Source organism: Colossoma macropomum, unplaced genomic scaffold (genome assembly GCF_904425465.1).
Source record: "Colossoma macropomum unplaced genomic scaffold, Colossoma_macropomum, whole genome shotgun sequence".
NCBI classification, from domain to species: Eukaryota; Metazoa; Chordata; class Actinopteri; order Characiformes; family Serrasalmidae; genus Colossoma; species Colossoma macropomum.
Window position 1 is genome coordinate 2,835,001 of NW_023495515.1, and position 12,989 is coordinate 2,847,989.

Genomic DNA, 12,989 nt, shown 5'->3' on the forward strand with positions numbered 1-12,989 from the left:
GTCAGTTGGAGGTGTGTAATTGGTTAATTGAGATTAATGGGCGGGGTTTGAGGGACACAGGTGGAGACGACTGTGTGTTCACTGCACAGCTGCTGCTGATCTTGGTCTTCAGCCCAGAGCTGCCCCTTAACTCAATTACAGAGAAGAAAAAACTCTCTCCCTCCCTCTCCTTCTCTCCCCCCCTCCCTCTCTCCCTCCCTCCTTCTCCTCCCTCCCTCCTTCTCCCCCTTCACTCCATCTCTCCTTGACATCACGTTTCTTCCTTTCTTCTTTTCCAGCCATCCCTTCTCCCTTATTTTTCCAGATCTCTTTCCTTTCTCTCTCTGCCGATCCTTTTTGCTTGTCTCAGTCACTCTCTCTCTCCTCTCTTTCTTTTGCTCTCTCTCTCTATCCTTGTCTTTCTTTCCATCTCTTCTCTCTCTCCTCTGTCTCTCTCTCTTCCTTTCTCCTTTCCTTTATTTTTCAACCCTCTCTCCTTTATCTTTCTGCCTCTGTCTCTCGATCTCCCTTCCCCCTCTCGCCCTCTTACCTTCTCTTTTCTCTCTCTCTCTTTTTACTCTCTCACTCCTGTCCATTTCCTGTTTCCTCTCTCTCTATCTCGCCCTATCATTTCTTTCTCTCTCTCTCTCTCTCCCCTCTCTCCTCTCTTACTCTCTGTGTGTATCTCTCTTTACTCTCTCTCTTGCTTTCTCTCTCATTTTTTTCACTCCTCTGTCTCTTTCGTCTCTCTCTCTCTCTCTCTCGCTCTCTCTCTCCCACATGCTCAGATGACATATGTTCTGTTTTCTGATCATCTGTGCTGCATGTTTCATTTTTATCTCCTAATCATTTATTTATTTTCTTTGATTTTTCCGTAACGTGTAAAACTGTGTGTGTGAGTGTGGGTGTGTGTGTGTGAGTGTGTGTGTGTGAGTGTGTGTGTGTGTGTGAGTGTGTGTGTGTGTGGGAGTGTGTGTGTGTGTGTACGGCTCCCAGGACGGAGCAGAAAGATGAGTTAGAGCACAATAACGCACGCCCCAATAAATGCACTATATTACTGCGTTATCGATCGATTGGACTCAACATGTGAGTGTGTGTGAATTTTTTGAAACAGGAGTGTGTTCACTGAATAGTAACACAAACCAGGGCGTTGTATCGTCACTGTGATAACAGAACTACCTACAGGAGGAGGAGGTGTATGTTGATGAGTTTTATTCTGAGTAATTCTGAGTTCTTACTCTACTCCGAAATGAGAATGAAAATGAGACACACACTGTGTGTGTGTGTGTGTGTGTGTGTGTGTATATATATATATATATATGTAAATAAAAACAGAATGCAATGATTTGCGAATCTCATAGAGCCTTATTTTATTCACAATAGAACACAGAACACATATCAGATGTTGAAAGTGAGACATTTTACCATTTCATGAAAAACATTAACTCATTTAGAACTTGATGGCAGCAACACATCTCAGAAAAGTTGGGACAGGGCCGTGTCCACCGTCGTATAGCATCCCCTCTTCTTTTAACAGCAGCCTGTAAACATCTGGGAAGTGAGGAGACCAGTTGCTGGAGTTTTGGGAGAGGAATGTTGTCCCATTCTTGTCTGATGTAAGATTCTAGCTGCTCAACAGTTCTGGGTCTTCTTTGGGTCTTCTTTGCCGGATTTTTTGTTTCATGATGTGCCGAATGTTTTCTGTTGGTGGAAGGTCTGGACTGCAGACAGGCCAGTTCAGCACCTGGACCATTCTTCTTCAAAGCCATGCTGTTGTGATGGATGCAGTATGTGGTTGATTGTCTTGCTGAAATATGAAGGCCTTCCCTGAAAGAGACGCTGTCTGAATGGGAGCACATGTTGTTCTAAAACCTCTATATACTGTTCAGCATTGATAGAGCCTTTCCAGATGTGTAAGCTGCTCACACCATAGGCACTAATGCAACCCCATGCCATCAGAGATGCAGGCATTTGGACTGTGCGCTGATAACAAGCTGGATGGTCCCTCTCTTCTTGAGTCCGCAGGACACAGCGTCCATGGTTTCCAAAAAGAATTTCAAATTTTGATTCATCTGACCACAGAAGAGTTTTCCATTTTGCCTCAGTCCATTTTAAATGCGCTTTGGCCCAGAGAAGATGGCGGTGTTTCTGGATTGTGTTCACATATGGCTTCTTCTTTGCATGATACAGCTTTAACTTGCATTTGTGGATTTCACGGCGATCTGTGTTCACAGACACTGATTTCTGGAAGTGTTCCTGAGCCCATGCAGTTGTTTCCAGTACAGAATCAGGCCTTTTTTCAACGCATTGCCGCCTGAGGGCCCGAAGATCGCGAGCGTCCAATATTGACCGTCAGCTGGATTTTACATTGAGGAACATTTTTTCTGAAATTGTTCCACAATTTTTTGATGCAGTTTTTCTCAGATTGGTGAACCTCTGCCCATCTTTGCTTCTGGGAGACTCTCTCTAAAATGCTCTTTTTATACCCAGTCATGTGAGTTAGTTGCAAACTGCTCCTCCTGCTGTTTTTTATTAGTACCACTTACTTTTGTTGCCCCTTTCCCAACTTTTTTGCAATGCATTGCTGCCGTCACGTTCTAAATGAGTTAATGTTTTTCATGAAATTGTAAAATGTCTGATATGTCTTCTGTGTTCTATTGTGAAAAAAAAAGGCTCTATGGCGAATCACTGCGTTCTGATTTTATTTACATTTATTTACATTTTACACAACTTTTGGGGTTGTAGATATAAAGTACAGAAAGAGAGCTAGATATATAGTAGAGAGAGAGAGAGATATAGAGTAGAGAGAGAGAGAGAGATAGAGTAGAGAGAGAGGTAGATATATAGTAGGGAGAGGGAGACAGATATAGAGTAAAGAGAGAGAGTGATATACAGGAGAGAGAGACAGATAGAGAGTAGAGAGAAAGACATGAGAGAGATAGGCAGCAAAGAAAGAGAGGTGTGGAGTCAGGGGAGAAAGAGTAGTGAAGAGATAGAGAGAAGGAGTGAGTGAAAGAGGGAGAGTGCATGAGAGAGAGAGAGACAGAGAGAGAGAGTGGTGGAAGCTTGCAGCCTCTCTAAAAGTGATTTGATAAATGGGCAGTTATTGCGGTGGCAAATTGTCCTGAAAGCAATTTGAGGCCCAGCGCAGTGACCGTTAAAGCAGCAGAATATTGATCTTTTAGAACTAATATAGTGAATATATCAGGCTGGACCTACAGCTTCGACTGCAGACACCACACACACACACACAACACTCTATACTGTTATCGAAGAAGAGAGAGAGGGGTAGAGAGACACCATGAGGGAATAAGAAGTAAGATTGTTGTGAAGAAACAGAGACGTGTGTTTGAGAGTAAAATGATTCAAAAAAGGAATTAAAGTGAGGTTTAAGACTTAGAAAGTGAAATGTAAGGCAGGTTTGTTTGTTAGAGCCTGGCCAGTATGAAAAGTTTGTCACAGGTTTTATGGAGATAAAAAAGTAAACAACTGATAATAGTGTTTAAAAATTACACTGATTCCAGTTGATTTAGGTAAACAATGCTTTACTGACTGACACTCAAAGTCTTAAGTAACATAAATATGAAAGATAGCTATAAATAACCTCATCACCTTATAACCTTATAACAGGTGAATAACATTAAACCGCAATGTTAGATTCTCACTTACATACTTAAATAACTCCAAAAGAGATGTTATCAATGGTTACTGGTGGGATAACCAGACACGTTCTGCAAGAAACAGTGGTTGAAAATTCCTAAAACGGGAATAGAAAGAATTCTTGCTGCCTACAAACACCATTTAAGTACTGACTTAGTAGGGTGTCCAAACTTTTGCACAGCCCTGCAATTACTATTTTGGTCTTTTCTATTTTTAAAATTAAAATCAACAGAAAATATTTCAGTAAGGTGTTGGGTCACCACGAGCTGCCAGAACAGCTTCAGCTTCACTACATCTTGGCGTAGATGGAGCACCATTCTTCCAAAAGATATCCCATCAGTTGGTGTTCTGATGGTGGTGGAGTAGTGCCCTCTTACATATCAGTCCAAAATATTCACAGTGGTTGAGATCTGGTGACTGTGAAGGCCAAAGAATACGACTTGCATCATTTTCATTCTGATCAAACCATTTAGTGACCCCTCATGTCTTGTTGATGGAGGCTTTATCATCCTGGAAGACAGCACTCCCATCAGGATAGAAATGTTTCATCATAGGATAAAGGCAATCATATTGATTTTCAGTGACCCTTCCCTCTGAGAGGACAAACCATGCCGGCAAAATGCCCCACACTAGCAAAACAAAGTCGCTTCGATGTAGAGGTCAAGCATTCAGGCTTGAACCATTCTCTTGGTGTACACTGCACATGAAATCTCCCACTTGTAGGGAACGTGATAAAGGGTGACTCATCTGATCATATCACTTTTTCCACAGAAGGAAAGTTCCCTCTCAGTCCGGGACGCCTTGTAGCTGCGGTGTACCAGAGCTCCAGCCAGCCCGAGAATCCTCCTGGTCCAGAAAGAATTCTTAGCTATGGGGAAGTTCCCTCAGCCTGGAAGACCTTGTAGCTTAGGTGTAGTGTCACACAGGCAGCTGGCTCAGGAAACGTTGTAGCCTGGAAAATAGTTTTTGGCTGTGGGGAAAGGTCCCTCTCAGTCTGGAAGGCCTCGTAGCTGCGGTGTAGTGGCACACAGGCAGCTGGCCCAGGAAATGTCGTAGCCTGGAAAGAGACCTTAGTTGCGGAGAAAGGTCTCTCTCAGTCCGGGAAGCCTTGTAGCTGTGATGTAGCACAGCTCAGTCAGCCAGCCCGGGAAACTTCTTGGCCCAGAAAGAGTGCTTATCCATGGGGGAAGTTCCCTCAGCCTGGGAGTTCTTGTAGTTATGGTGTCGTGCCACACAGACAGCTGGCTCAGGAAATGTTGTAGCTCAGAAAAGAGTTTTTGGCTGTGGGGAAAGGTCCCTCTCAGTTCAGAAAGCCTCGTGTCTGCGGTGTAAAGTAGCTCTGGTGGCCAGCTGGTGGCTGCTGGTGGCAACATAGCACCAGCAGCTAGCCCAGGCAGTTTTGTAGCTGTGATGTAGCTCAATCCACCAGCCTGGGAAACCTCCTGGCCCAGAAGGAGTCCTTAGCTGCAGTGAACGGTCCATCTTAGTCCAGGAGGCCATGTAGCTGTGGTGTGGTGTCACTCAGTGGCCAGCCCAAGAAAAAACGTAGCCCGGAAAGAGTCCTTAGCCAAGGGGGAAGTTCTTTCTCAGTCTTGCAGTGTAGCGCCACACAGGGAGCTGGCCCAGGAAATGTTGTACCCTGGAAAGAGAACTTGTGGAGAAAGGTCCCCCTCAGTCCAGGGGGCCATGTAGCTGTGATGTAGCACAGCTCAGAAAGAGTCCATAGCTGCAGGGAAAGGTCCCCCTTTAGTACAGGAGGCCTCATAACTGCAGTATAGTATTGCTTAAATGGCCAGCCCAGGAAACCATGTAGCCCTGAAACAGTCCTTAGCCATGGAGAGAGGTACCTGTCAGCCTGGAAGGCCTTGGCATTGTGGTGTAAAATCGCACAGGTAGCTGGCCCAGGAAATGTCATAGCCTGTAAAGAGTACTTAGCTGCAGGGAAAGGTCCTTCTCAGTCGGGAGGGCCTCGTACCTGTGATGTAGCATCACTCAGGGAGCACAAGAAGTCACATAGCCTGTAAAGAGTCACAGGCAAAGGTCCTTCTCAGCCTGGGAGGCCTCATAGCTGCTTTGTAGTGCCGCACAGGCAGCTGGCCCAGGAAATGTCACAGCCCAGAAAGAGTCCTCAGCTGTGAGGAAAGGTCGCTCTCAGTCCGGGAGACCTTGTAGCTGTGTCGTAACGTAGCTCTTACAGCCAGCCCAGGCAGTTTTGTAGCTGCAGTGTAGCGTAGCTCAAAAAATACAGTCCGATCTGAAAGTATTTGGGCAGTGACACCATTTTTGTAATTTTAAAAGGTCTGAAGTTGATTTTAAGTGTTGGATATGCATTTTGTAGCTGTTAATGGGAACTCTTAATATGCGGTCCAAAGATGTATCGCTGCAAGTAAAGTGTACCAGATTAGACTTTGCTAGAAAACATCTCAGAAAGCCTGCCCAGTCCTGGAACAAGATTATTTGGATAGATGAAACCAAGATTAACTTGTACCAGAATAATGAAAAGACAAGGCTCAGGATCTGAAGCATACCACATCATCTGTGAAACATGGTGGAGGTAGTTTTATGGCATGGGCATGTATGGCTGCCAGTGGAACTGGGCCACTGGTGTTTATCGATGACGGGACTGCCGATGGAAGTAGCAGGATGAATTCTGAAGTCTATATAGCAGCACTTGCTGCTCAAATTCAGCCAAATGCTGCACAACTGATAGGACAGTGCTTCATGGTACAGGTGGATAATGACCCAAAACATACCGCAAAAGCAAACCTAAAGCTTCTTAAGGCAAAGAACAACAGCAACTGAAGACAGCTGCAGTGAAGGCCTGGCAAAGCATTTCAAAGGAGGAAACTCAGCATTTGGTGATGTTCATGGGTTCCAGGCTTCAGGCAGTCATTGAGTGCAAGGGGTTTGCATCCAAGTATTAAAAACAATCCTGGTATTTTTAATTATATTAGTTTGTCCTATTACTTTTGAGCCTGTGAAAATGAAGGTACTATGTACAAAAGCTAAAGGCTACAATTCCTAAATGGTTAGTGCAATAATTTTTGTTAAACCGCTTGAATTAAAGCTGAAAGTCTACAGTTCATGCTTCATTTCAAATCCACTGTGGTGGTGTACAGAGGTAAAATTACAAAAATTGTATCACTGTCCAAATACTTATGGACAGACTGCATGTTAATGTAATTTAGATTCACAAACGATGTCTTATACCACACACACATACCCATCTGCACACACACACAGGCGCACAGGAAGCTGTACATTGATCTTGGTTTAGCTCTCAGGGGCTAAAAGTTATTGAAGGCGATTATCCTCCTTAATGTCATTACCAGCCCTTTGCCCTTCCAGACAAAGAGAACCTACACACACACACACACACACACACACACACACACCCGATACCACATTACACTGCGTGCGTGTTCCATTGTATGCCTGCATGTGTGCATTTTGAACAATTACAGGTCATAAGAACTAATAAGGGCTATTGAACGTTATTAAATATGTAACGAATGGGTTACTGTACTAAACGTACTCAGTGTTTTATGTCTATTGTATATTTGTAGAATATCTGATAAGTATAGCCTTCAGTTGTTTGATTGCTCTTAAACTCTTCTGTGTATCTGATTGGCTGTTCAGAGCTTATTCAGCTATCAAAGCAGGATTGTCTATTTTAACCTTGTCAAACGTTTGAGCATGTCCTGTGTTCATTCGGACACACAGTTGTCCCTGAGCCGCTGCGTCTCCTTCTGGCACGTTGTCCCGTTGAAGGACGGAACGATTGAAGAAAAACAGAGAGTAAGAGTCAGAGAGTCTGTCACACGCCCCTTCATGACTGCTTATACTAAATTGCATTCTCGTCCTCGGATCACTGCTCCCAAAGATGCGAAGCCGGAGACGTGCGGCAGAATGGACTGCGCATCAAGGGCATTTTTCACTGATTGGTGCACTGTATGTAGCTAATGCGGTAATGCATTATTCCCAGAAAACGTTGTTTTGGGTTAGGGACGGGAGAAGTTCGGGGCTGACCTAACATTTGCTCTTTCAGACCATTTGTCTTCATTTACCTGGCCCTTCAAAGCCAATGGCTTCTTCCAGACGGTACCGGCCTCATGGCGACAGTGTCACTCCCAACCCTGGGACTTTCACTGATTTTTCATAATTTCACCGCTTCTTAGCCTAAATGCTCTTAGGATGGCCATTACTGGGCATTTCTTGGTGAGGACAACCTTGGGGCAGACCTCACCAACTTTTCTTAGTCCAAAAGCTCTGGGGACGGGCCTTACTGGGCTTTCTTGGTGTGAATGCTCTTGGGATTGCTGTTACTGGGCTGTCTTGGTGCCAATACTATGGAGATTGGCATTCCTGGGCCTTCTTAGTCTGAAAACTTCGGGGGTGGACATTACTGGGCTTTCTTAGGGTGTGTATATACGTGTATACTTGAGACTGACCTGCTCAGGGGGTCTCGGTCTGCTTATTTGGTGTGACCCAGTTTGAATAGCAGCGTTCTCACTTGCTCTAACAAAGCACTTTAACGGAGAAGTTGCATCAGGGTTTGATTTTTATTGAACTAATCTGAACACACCTTTAGTGTGAACGTTCTAGGAATGGGCCTTGATGGGCTTTCTTAGTAAAAAAGCACTGGTCCGGGCCTTATTGGACTTTATTAGTCTGGAAGCTCTTGGGACAGGCCTTACAGGTCTTTCTTTGTCCAGAAGCTCTTGGGACGGGCCTTACTTGTCTTTCTTTGTCCAGAAGCTCTTGGGACAGGCCTTACAGGTCTTTCTTTGTCCAGAAGCTCTTGGGACAGGCCTTACTTGGCTTTCTTAGCCAAAAGCTCTGGGTACAGGCCTTACTTGGCTTTCTTGGACCAATAGCTCTGGGTGCTGCCCTTACTTGGCTTTCGTAGACCAAAAGCTCTGGGGACAGGCATTAGTGGGCTTTCTTATTTCAAAATCTCGGGGGGCAGGATGTAATGGGCTTTCTTTGTCCAGAAGTTCTAGGGACGGGCATTACTGAACTTTCTCAGTCCGGCTTTCTCGGTGCCAATACTATGGGTATTGGCGATACTAGGCTTTGTCAGTCTAAAAGCTCTGGGAATGGACATTACTGGGCTTTTTCAGTCTGAAAGCTCCAGGAACAGGCATTACTGGGCTTTCTTAGCCCAAACGCTCTGGGGACAGGGATGACTGGGTCTTCTGATTCTGAAGCCTCTGATAAGCATCACTGGGCTTTCTTATTCTGGAGGTTCTGGGAACGGGCATTACTTGTCTTTCTGGGGACAACAGAGGGACAGTTAAGGGATATTAGAAGTTCGTATTTGACCTAACATTTTGTCTTTCTGTCTGTTTGTCTTCATTTAACTGGCCCTCCTAAGACAATGGTTCTTTTTGATTATACCGAAGGTTCATCATTTCTGAGCACAAATTATATGTAGATAAACATTACAGTGTTTTCTTTGTATAGTTGGTGCTGCTGGGCCTTCTTGGTATAAATGCTCTCAGGATAAGATATCTTGGGCTAAGTTCTCTTGGGATGAGCACAGCTGGTATTTCTTAGTCAAAATGCTTTTGAGGAGGGCACTGCTGGATTTTTTTGTCTGAATGCTTTGTGCTTGGAATGGGCATCGCAGGTTTTCTTGGTCCGAATTCTCTTGGCTTGGGATTACTGGACTTTCTAAGTCTGAGTACTCTTGGGATGGACATTGCTGAGCTGTTGTAGTCCAAAGGTTCTTGGGATGAGCATCGCTGGGATTTTTTGGTCCCAGCGCTGTTACGATGGGCACCTTACAAGGCTCTGTTGTTGTGAATGGTCTTGAAATGGGATTACTGGGCTTTCTTGATGGGAACAGTATTGGGATGGGCGTTACTGGGCTTTCTTAATCCATATGCTATTGGGAGATGTTTTCTTGATCTGAACAGTCCCAGGATGGTCTTTCTTGGTCCAAATGTTCTTGGGATGGGCATACATTTAGGTGAAATTTTGCCCCAATTCCAGATCCACCATATTTGTTTTGAAGACAAAACAAAAGTCTCACAGCTCAGGTTGTTTCGGCTAACATTTAATCTTTTGGCCCATTTGTCTTCGTTTAACAGGACTTTCAAAGCCAATGACTTCTTTGTGTAAGTGATGGCCTCACGGCGACACTGTCACTCTCAGACCTGCAGAGTGACGAGTTTAAGCAGACATTTACCAGTTTTTCAAGATTTCACTTCATTTTGTTCTGAATGCTAGTCTGAAACTTTCTTTATCCAGGCACTTCAAGGCTGCGCAATTATGGGATTTCTTGTCTGTATTGCTCTTGGAAAGGACATTACTCAGCTTTATTGGCCTAAATGTTCTTGGGATGGGCGAACATTCTTGAGACGGGCAATACTGGTCTGGACGCTCTTAGGATTGGCATTACTGGTCTTTTATTGTCAGAATGCTCTCTTGATGGGAATTACTAGACTTTCTTTATCTGAATTTTGAGCACTCTCAATTTTATATCCAGTACTTAATGGAATTATGGCCTTAAGGAAAAATCAGGAAACATAGTTCACAGGTGGTGTTCGTAGCCAGAGTGGACATTTTTGTTAAGAAAACTTAGATTATCAAGCAGCCCAGTAGAAGTTTGATATCTCCTGAGTTTCTGCATTTCACCTAATTGTAACATTAACACGTCTTAATATGTCTGACAGTTTTGTCAAATTTGGACAAAGTATCTGTTGAACATTCTGATTCCATAGTAACGTTCTTCCATACTAATGTTCTCACGTGCTACCAAAGCAACATTTTTCCATTTTGATGTTCTCCCAGGCTTCCATAATAACTTTCTTCTATACTAATTTTCTCTCATGCTTCCATATTAACTTTCCTCTATATTAATGTTCTCCCATCGTTCCTCAATAACACACATGCATATTAATGTTCTCTCATGGTTGCACAGTAACATACTTCCATAGTAACGTTCTCCAATACTTCCACAATAGCATACTTCCATATTAATGTTCTCTCATGCTTGCACAGTAATGTTCTTCCATATAAACATTCTTCCATGCTTTCACAACTTCCATATGAACTTTCTCCAATACTTCCACAATAACATACTTCCATACTAATGTTCTCCCATGCTTCCACAATAACATACTTCCATACTAATGTTCTTCCATACTAATGTTCTCCCATGCTTCCATAACAACATACTTCCATATTAATGTTCTCCCATATTAACGTTCTCCCATGCTTCCACAATAACATACTTCCATATTAATGTTCTCCCATGCTTCCACAATAACATACTTCCATACTAATGTTCTCCCATGCTTCCATAACAACATACTTCCATATTAATGTTCTCCCATATTAATGTTCTCCCATGCTTCCACAATAACATACTTCCATACTAATGTTCTCCCATGCTTCCATAACAACATACTTCCATATTAATGTTCTCCCATATTAATGTTCTCCCATGCTTCCATAACAACATACTTCCATATTAATGTTCTCCCATATTAATGTTCTCCCATGCTTCCACAATAGCATACTTCCATACTAATGTTCTCCCATGCTTCCAAAATAACATATTTCTATATTAATGTTCTCCTATGCTTGCACAGTAATGTTCTTCCATACTAACGCTCTTCTGTGCTCCCACAACAACTGCTAATGTACATACTGTACTAATAATCCTCCTGGGAAATATTAATGTTGTTATGTACAGCTAAAATTCTACCCTTCCATACTTCTCTCTGCTGTGTTTCTCAGGCTTGTATCGTCGGTCCTCAGGGAGTGTCCCTCACACTCACTCTGTGTAATAAAGTTGAGAGAGAATGGCTCAGTCACAGACGGCCCTTCTGAAATATGGCTCTCGCGGAGGGCCGAGGGAGACGCACACGCACACACAGCGCTCTCCATTGCAGAAATACGGCCGATGTGCGCTATCAGGGGAGAAGAGAGAAGACACGGCCGTCGGCTATTCAAGATTCATCTTTATGACGAATGACAGAGCACTAAACACACACACACACACACACACACACACACACACACACACACACTGCAGACTGTAGACTCTCTCGTACACTCATACAGTAGACTCCTCTCATTTCCTGTGCTGGTTCCACAGAACGAAATACAGGTTTCTGTAACGTGATATCAGCGTATCTCTCTCTCTCTCTCTCTCTCTCTCTCTCTCTCTCTCTCTCTCTCTCTCTCTCTCTCTCTCTCTCTGCTCTTTGTCAGTTATAATGGGTTCGATGCTGAGATGCTGAACTGTAATTGGCTTTCTGAGTGGATGCACTACACATGACCTTACATTAGAGTTACAGATCGCACGGTACCTCTTTCTCTTTTCCAGTAGTGATATTGAGACCATGAGTATCAGCTGACACCGATACTCATCTGATATTTGAAGTGTTCAATTGCAAAAGATGATAAATGCCATTCTTTAAAAAAAACCAGCTGACTGTAGAGAGTTATTCTTAACACACAGTGCCTTCTGAACTATATACGTTTAGTCACAAAAGCCATTATTGTCCATTGTCAAGGTGTTGCAAGTTTTACAGCAGAAACGGTCAAACACCGGCGCAGTTCTCCAGCAGAACTTAATAAATCCATTCAGCGAATATCAGCGTGCAGTATTCGGGTCAGGTGACTTCTCTGGGCTAAAGCTCATCTGAGACGGACTGATGCAAAGTTGAATGTGTGTTGTGGTCTGACAAGTCCCCCTTTCAAATTGTTTTTGGAAATATTGTGTTTGTGCCAATGGCATGGGTCACTTGCACATCTGTGGAGACATCAATGATATTGAGGGTTACATACACATTTTACATTCAATTAGAGTCATACAGCCCCCAAAAATGAATGGGCTAACATAATCATAAATGAAATTGTCATTTTTTGTGCTTGGTTGAAATCTTTTGCAGTGAATAACTGCCTGAAGTTCACCAGACACTGGGTTTCCTCCCTGGCCATGTTCTTCTAGGCTTTAACTGCAACTGTCTTTAGTTCCTGCCCTTCCTTCTTGCCTTCTTGGGGTATTTTACCTTCAGTTTTGCCTTCAGTAAGCTTGCATGCATGCTTGATTACATAGAGGTCAGGTGGTTGACTTGGCCATTGCAGAACATTCCATATCTTTGCTTTAAACACGTGGGACAAGCAGTGTCCACCCCCAAGAGTACTCAGACGACTTAGAAAGCCCTGTAATGCCAAGCCAAAAGCATTTAGACCAAGAAAGCCCACTGATGCTTATCCCAAAAGCCTCAGCAATGTCCATCCCAGGAGTATTTGAACTAAAAACATCCAGTAATGTCCATGCCGAGACCATTAGGACCAAGAAAGCGATGTCCCATCCAAGAGCAAAGCAT

At 43.6% G+C, this 12,989-nt stretch overlaps 1 protein-coding gene across 1 annotated transcript in view; it reads left to right on the top strand.

The window, feature by feature from the left end:
* clpb (caseinolytic mitochondrial matrix peptidase chaperone subunit B) overlaps nt 1-12,989 on the top strand; it is an 80,254-nt gene that overhangs the window by 47,335 nt on the left and 19,930 nt on the right. The gene's annotated exons all lie outside the window — the stretch shown is intronic.